Source organism: Lolium perenne, chromosome 1 (genome assembly GCF_019359855.2).
Source record: "Lolium perenne isolate Kyuss_39 chromosome 1, Kyuss_2.0, whole genome shotgun sequence".
Classification (NCBI taxonomy): Eukaryota; Viridiplantae; Streptophyta; class Magnoliopsida; order Poales; family Poaceae; genus Lolium; species Lolium perenne.
The window spans coordinates 235,900,939-235,908,124 of NC_067244.2; the positions used below are offsets into that span (position 1 = coordinate 235,900,939).

General features: G+C 38.4%; 1 long non-coding RNA gene across 1 annotated transcript; it reads right to left on the bottom strand.

Moving 5' to 3' along the window:
- Positions 1-5,222: 5,222 nt before the first annotated feature.
- LOC127320218 (uncharacterized) lies at positions 5,223-6,094 on the bottom strand. Its single transcript, XR_011751072.1, has 3 exons — positions 6,000-6,094; positions 5,396-5,461; positions 5,223-5,299 (listed from the first exon to the last, which is right to left on the bottom strand). It is a non-coding gene; the product is annotated as an uncharacterized lncRNA (long non-coding RNA).
- Positions 6,095-7,186: the final 1,092 nt, after the last annotated feature.

Here is a 7,186-nt window from a genome sequence, read left to right on the forward strand (position 1 = left end):
GTCAATTTACACGTTGCATAACAACGATGAAATCACATGGCTAAATGATTTTCGAAACAAAGTCAATAGGATGAAATTAGGATAAATAAAATACAAAAAATCACGAAAATAGTAGCAAATGCTTATATGCAACCACATAAATAGAGGAATATGTTACAATAACTAACACTATGATTTGTAAAGACCCGTTATCCAAAATGCGTCAAGCATTTGTATAAATGCATCAAGCATTTGTACAAATCGATGATAATAGTTAGAAAATAAGTCTATCAATCCGCACGCCACCCGGCCTTTCACATAGTCAATCGCTGGGTAAAATATTTTATGTTAGTAGTATCACGACATGTGTTTACAATACAAACCATATGAAAAATATAATGTACCTCTAATCCTTTTTGGCCAAACAATACTATAATAGCACTCTCAAGAGGCAGCCACGTCTAACATAAATTACTTCTGAAGTCATTATGGGAGAGGCCCAACAGTGTAAAGTGCGAGATAAGCTGTTCGATTAGAGCTACTCAAAATGTTTACAGCAGTGCGGAAATATCATAACAATACATCAAGAGAGGAGCTGATTTCGAAACTGAGAAGCCATTGAAAACAGTCCATGTCTGCACACATCAGAGAGGACTCAAATTAAAAGGCTGCAGCCCAATGAAAGATGCAAAGAAAGTACGAACCATTCTACAGATATTCAACGTTTGTAGTTTGGAAGTGAAATGGTCTAAAAGGATCTTATCCTATCACCTGAAGCGACAACTAAATCTAGTTATCCATGAAGTATAGTTCAGTTAGCTACCAAATTATAGTTTCATCCATTTCATGTTTTTTGATGTCTTTGTAGATGCAAGATGTAAATAGCTAGCCTGCATGAGATGTGTTACTCTGAACTTCCTTCAGCTAGTAATTCATAGTGACAAGCTGATACCCTCAACAAGGAGTCTCTCAGTGGTAGATTAAAAAAAAAAAATCTTTGACCACACTGCAGAGCTCAGTTTTGACATAACTTTTATTTGCTTTCCAAAGTATGGCTTCTCCCAAAAAAAATATGATTTTAATGCGTAGTTATTATAACCCCAAATATATTTTGTGGCCAATAATTAAAATAATCAAAATTAAATATTTCCAGAAAAAATTCTCTATCATCCATTGCAGAACTCTACATTACATAAAAAACATCATAATTCAGTTTAAATCTTGATTTTATAGTCACTCAGAGTTGCGGTGATTGTCAAGTTAAAACGTACTGAAAATCTGAAATTGCATCTGCGTTTCCATATCTAACTATTTAAAAAGTTCATGTGTTACTATATATATAAACAAAGGAGATAAGCAAAGAGGCCACTGACTGATCAAGAAAGCTCGCTTTAAGACAATAGGGCAAGTTCATGGGATTTGAGCTGACGCACTATAGAGAGTCACATAGGATCGAAAGAAATAGAAAAGGTGGATTAGTCTTGGAAAGACAGCAAGGAACCAAACAAAGTTGCATTTTTTCCAGGTGGGATATATAGTATAATTGACCAGCGATGCAGCAATTGAAGAGCCATTAGCAGGAATAGCAAAACTGATTGTAGGACAGATAAGAACACTTTTTCTGATTTACTTACCTTCTCCAGAATTCTTTCCAAATAATTAGAATCTTTGAGGATACATCATAAAACTTGCACAAGCATGGACATCTTCCTCAAGCAAACAAAGTCGGTGTATGTGAAAAATCAGGAATCAGGTGGTGGAGGCGACAAACTCCAATCCAGTCCTAGATGTACTTTGAACTATCTGCCACATAGTGCATGTGTAAGTAAGATAAAAGAGACACAAATTCACTACAGAAACTAAATTAATTCCTAACATGCTCAGATGGAGAAAATACCTTGCAAAGAAATCATTCAATGTTGACAACCCACTCAAGAATTCTTTCTAGTTGTCTTCGTATATGGGCATCAGCTGGCATTCCAAGAAAAAGATAAGAACACAGATAAATAACCCAATGCACTAATCTTTAGAACCACTCTAAATTAAAACAAAACAAAATATTCCATGGATAATAATAGGGAGTACTAATAATATAGGTATGCACAATTATAGTGAAGCTTCTACTTGGCCCTTCCATTCGATGTTGTATTGTCATGGCAATCACAGCTCGCTCTAGGCGCATAGACCTTTTGTAGTACACCAAACACAGATCATGTTTTCTTAGGTTTATTCTGGATGTACAATGCAATTTCGGTAGTCATTTTTCGTTTCAGTTGGAAAATGCAGTCGGATGTTTGGGGTACTATAAGTGATCAAGGGGTACTAAGCAGGCAGTCAGATGTGGGCCTTGTGCACGATCCCGTGAAGTTTCAAAGTTTAATTCATACACATTTGTAAACATCAATGATAAGCAAACATTTAATGAATAGTTAATAATTATCTGTTTTATTTTACTGGATACGGTTAATAAATATCAATTGACGAAAAAGAGCAAAGAACAAGCATTGCTAGCAAAAGAACACACGAAAACTGAAAAGAACTGGACTACCATAGTATGCTTAGGTCAAAGGTTTTATAGCGCCCTACAGTTTTGGCCTCCAAAACAGTAGCATTAGGAACTCAAAATCCGAAATACACTTACGTGGCACTTTAAAAGCTGAATATGCTAACTCAAAATCTGAAATACACTTACGTGGAGAGAGATTACGGAACCCAAACTGCACAGAACAATTAAAAAAGGCACTGAGAAATGGCTTACCAATATAGATCATCCAAGATAATCTACTGATCCATATTGTTGCGGCGCTGACCAATATTCTCAATGTTGAACCTACCAAAGTTTTCCTTTTCCTAAAGAATTAGTAAATATATCCTCGGTTTGTCTCTGAAGAAAGAAATCATCGGAGAACCCATACTATGAGTATACCAAGATACAAAAAGATACTCAAAATTCAAGTACAAAGCTTGCACAAAAAACATTTAAAAACCTGCATATTGATAACTGAAATTTTAGTAATTATGGATGGGAAATATAACTTGAGGCACTGCATCAGCTATTGAATTTTCGTCGTACTCGCTGGCCTGGTAGAACACACCAACGATCTTCTTGCTGCCTACAAATGTCTGCAAAACAAAGACAGAAATCAAAATAGGAAATCATTTAGAGCTCCATCAACCAAATGTATTACTTCAGCAAATGAAATTTGTGATAAAATCACGAAGCTCAAACCAGATTAAGCATCGTATTTCACAGAAAAACTTCATGAAATACACATAAACTCCCAGTCTATTAATGATGAGCTCTTGACCAAATTGCCAAAATAATTGTTTAACGGAGAGCAGAACTCCAAGATAAGAAATATAATTTAACAGGGAAACTACAATTACTTACCATGTTTAATTAGTCGCTCCTAAGGTAACCTATAATTAGAGAAACCATAGAAGTATCAATAAATTAAGTGAAGCACATAATACTATGAACAGGAAAAAACTACAACGAATCGACAACGGTTCACCTGGGGTTAGCGATTTCCTACGCCGACCGTGGTGTACGATGGAAGAGTGGATCCCAGACATGCATCTCTCCATAACCTCCACTGCATTCAGGTTACACCATCAGTCGTTGCTCCAGTCTGTTTGACGGCATTATATAATCAAGAAAAAGAGTATCTCAGATTAACCAAACTTAAATCACTGGAAGTGCTATTACCATGAACAAATAAACGAAGCAGAAATGACTAATAATGTGGGAAATTCTCACATCATGTGTTAGGATTACACGGAGAATTACAAAAATAAAATCCATATCCTCCTTGCTCTTGGATTTTATATTTCTTTGGTTTCTAAATTACATGTATCCTCCTTGCTAAATCAAGCAAAAAGAGTCTCCTTCGACTTTTAGTTCAGGCTATAGGAGAGCATGAACCCATGTAGAAACAGATCTGCACAAACCAAATAAAAAATGACCAGGGAACTAAAGCAAACAAGAGAAATTTGCTTTCACGTTTAGTTCAGTATTTGAGCCTACAAGAAAGCACATTTGAGAGAGAACGAACCTGATAAATAAGAGGCAAAGTGGGCTTTTGCTACTTTTCGAATATATGTATATAAATAATAAAAGACGTACCAACCCCCTAAATGTTGTAAACTATTTTTTCTCTGTATTGTTTACTATTTTTATAGGGGCACGATCATTCAGATTGATACTAACATATTCCCTACATCTTATGTATGGATCCGATGATCATAACAACATACTGCCATATAACTTGGCTTTATGCATACATGTGAACAACTGATTAACTGCATAATTTAGAAATGAGACAATTAAAAATAATAATATATTTCCACCTTTTGAGAAGAATATCACATCTACATATTCTAGACAAACCTAATGCAGGTTGATCCCTTTGCTTCCTAACAATAGCGACCCTGACCTGAATCTGCAATGCATGAAAACAAAACATGGGAGGGGCAAAGAGAAAGATCGATCCCTAACTTGTGCTATGGCTGAAACTAAAAAAGGGTCCAACTATTACCTGCTTGAGCATCAGGATATTGACCCATTCTTCTATTAAACTTCATCTTCTTTCTTTAGAATATACCTGCACCAAAAAACAGCAAGTAAAATCAAATAAGCAACGGAGCTAAATTTTGGAAAAAAACAAATCAGTGAGTAGACATCAGACCAATAATGGAATTCATTTTCCCATGTAGTCTGCTTGGATTTTCATCCAAAACCTTGTAGGTATAGATAAAAGAAAGAAAACATAGATGTTTGGAAAAAGGCACATAACAGATCATCTAACATGTGATGAGGTAGAACACAATTGCACTTATTTGAAGACAACATACAGAATGAGAAGGTTTGGGGATTAATTTTTGGCAAACCACTACGTGCAAAGATGTTGTGGAAATTACACCATTTGGGGCCAAGAAATAGTATTGCCCTCCCATTTCTCTAATATCCACTAATCTGCTTGCATTGGCTAAAGCTATAAGTAAACCTGATTACCTTCATCAGTAGCAATTCTGTACATCCATGATTACACCTGTGATTGTACAAAATGATCAAGACAAAACCAGTGAATGCAGATCAAGATACTCTGGCCAAACACATTATAATTTAAGGACAAAAATCACCTCACGCGTCGATGCCATCGTGCCAAATATCAACTTAACTGCATAATTTAGAAATGAGACAATTAAAAATAATAATATATTTCCACCTTTTGAGAAGAATATCACATCTACATATTCTAGACAAACCTAATGCAGGTTGATCCCTTTGCTTCCTAACAATAGCGACCCTGACCTGAATCTGCAATGCATGAAAACAAAACATGGGAGGGGCAAAGAGAAAGATCGATCCCTAACTTGTGCTATGGCTGAAACTAAAAAAGGGTCCAACTATTACCTACTTGAGCATCAGGATATTGACCCATTCTTCTATTAAACTTCATCTTCTTTCTTTAGAATATACCTGCACCAAAAAACAGCAAGTAAAATCAAATAAGCAACGGAGCTAAATTTTGGAAAAAAACAAATCAGTGAGTAGACATCAGACCAATAATGGAATTCATTTTCCCATGTAGTCTGCTTGGATTTTCATCCAAAACCTTGTAGGTATAGATAAAAGAAAGAAAACATAGATGTTTGGAAAAAGGCACATAACAGATCATCTAACATGTGATGAGGTAGAACACACATGCACTTATTTGAAGACAACATACAGAATGAGAAGGTTTGGGGATTAATTTTTGGCAAACCACTACGTGCAAAGATGCTGTGGAAATTACACCATTTGGGGCCAAGAAATAGTATTGCCCTCCCATTTCTCTAATATCCACTAATCTGCTTGCATTGGCTAAAGCTATAAGTAAACCTGATTACCTTCATCAGTAGCAATTCTGTACATCCATGATTACACCTGTGATTGTACAAAATGATCAAGACAAAACCAGTGAATGCAGATCAAGATACTCTGGCCAAACACATTATAATTTAAGGACAAAAATCACCTCACGCGTCGATGCCATCGTGCCAAATATCAACTTCAAATCACGTGTCTTCTTTGATACCTGTCCATAATATAGAGTGAAATTAGACCAATCTAGCAAAGAACTTGAGCATGCGCTATAAAACAAATCACAGAGCCACAGATCTAGATAATCAATATAGCTAAGAATCTGACCTTGTATTATAAAAAGCACACGGCAAGCTAATTTAGCCAAGAACTTGAGCATGTGCTACCAAAGAAATCAGCCATGGATCTAGAGAATGGAGGTAGCTAGCCAATTAATGTAGCAAGAACCTGTGCTACGAAAAAAAATCAAACAGCAAGCCACGGATCTAGATAATGGAGCTAGATAGCTAATCCATCTAGCCAAGAGCCGGACCAGCAAGGCACGAAAGTGCGATCCTGGCAGCAAGCACCAAGCCTCCTGGCTCCGCCCACCATGCTGCGCGCCGCCGCGCGCCATGCTGCCCGACCGCCGCCGCGACCGACGCCGCGACCAGGAAGATAGAGACGAAAAGCGCTGGAAAGGGAGGGTGTGGGATTACCTCGCTAGCACAAATCGTCGACGACCTGCAGGATGGGCGGAGCTCCACCGCCTGATCCCCCCGACGACGGCACCCTCGCGCTCCCGCGCCGGTGGAGCCTTCCAACCTTGGTCCCGCCTGCTGGTCGTGCCGCAGATCGGAGGAGGTTCGTCTGCAACGCGCTCGCCACCGTAGTCGCCGCCATCGCCGGGGATTGGGGGGAAAGTGGGCTAGGGTTCCTCCGTGGGATGATGCCTTTTATACCCACATCGTTGAAATACCGAAAATACCCCTGCGGGGTGGAGATCCACTGCCCGACACTAATGCACACCGACAGAGATCCCAGCCGCAGTGGCTGACGTGCGGGGCCGGCAAAGGTGGAGCCCACATGCAGCCGGAGGCGGGTAACAATTGGTTGTTGCATGGGGTTAGCTAGTAGATTCTAAGCCAGGAATCAATGGCTAGGAATCAATGGCTGAGATTCGTCGCAAGGAAGATCTAACGGCTCACGTGCGAGGATCGCTGTGAAGCCCCCTATGGGGGGCATCGTTTATACCTTTAGATGCTGAAAAATATGTGTGACGTGATATGCTAGGACTTGTGTACCTAAAGAAAAGTAGCGTGAGACACTGACACTTAACTAGATATGCACTGTTTTATTTCC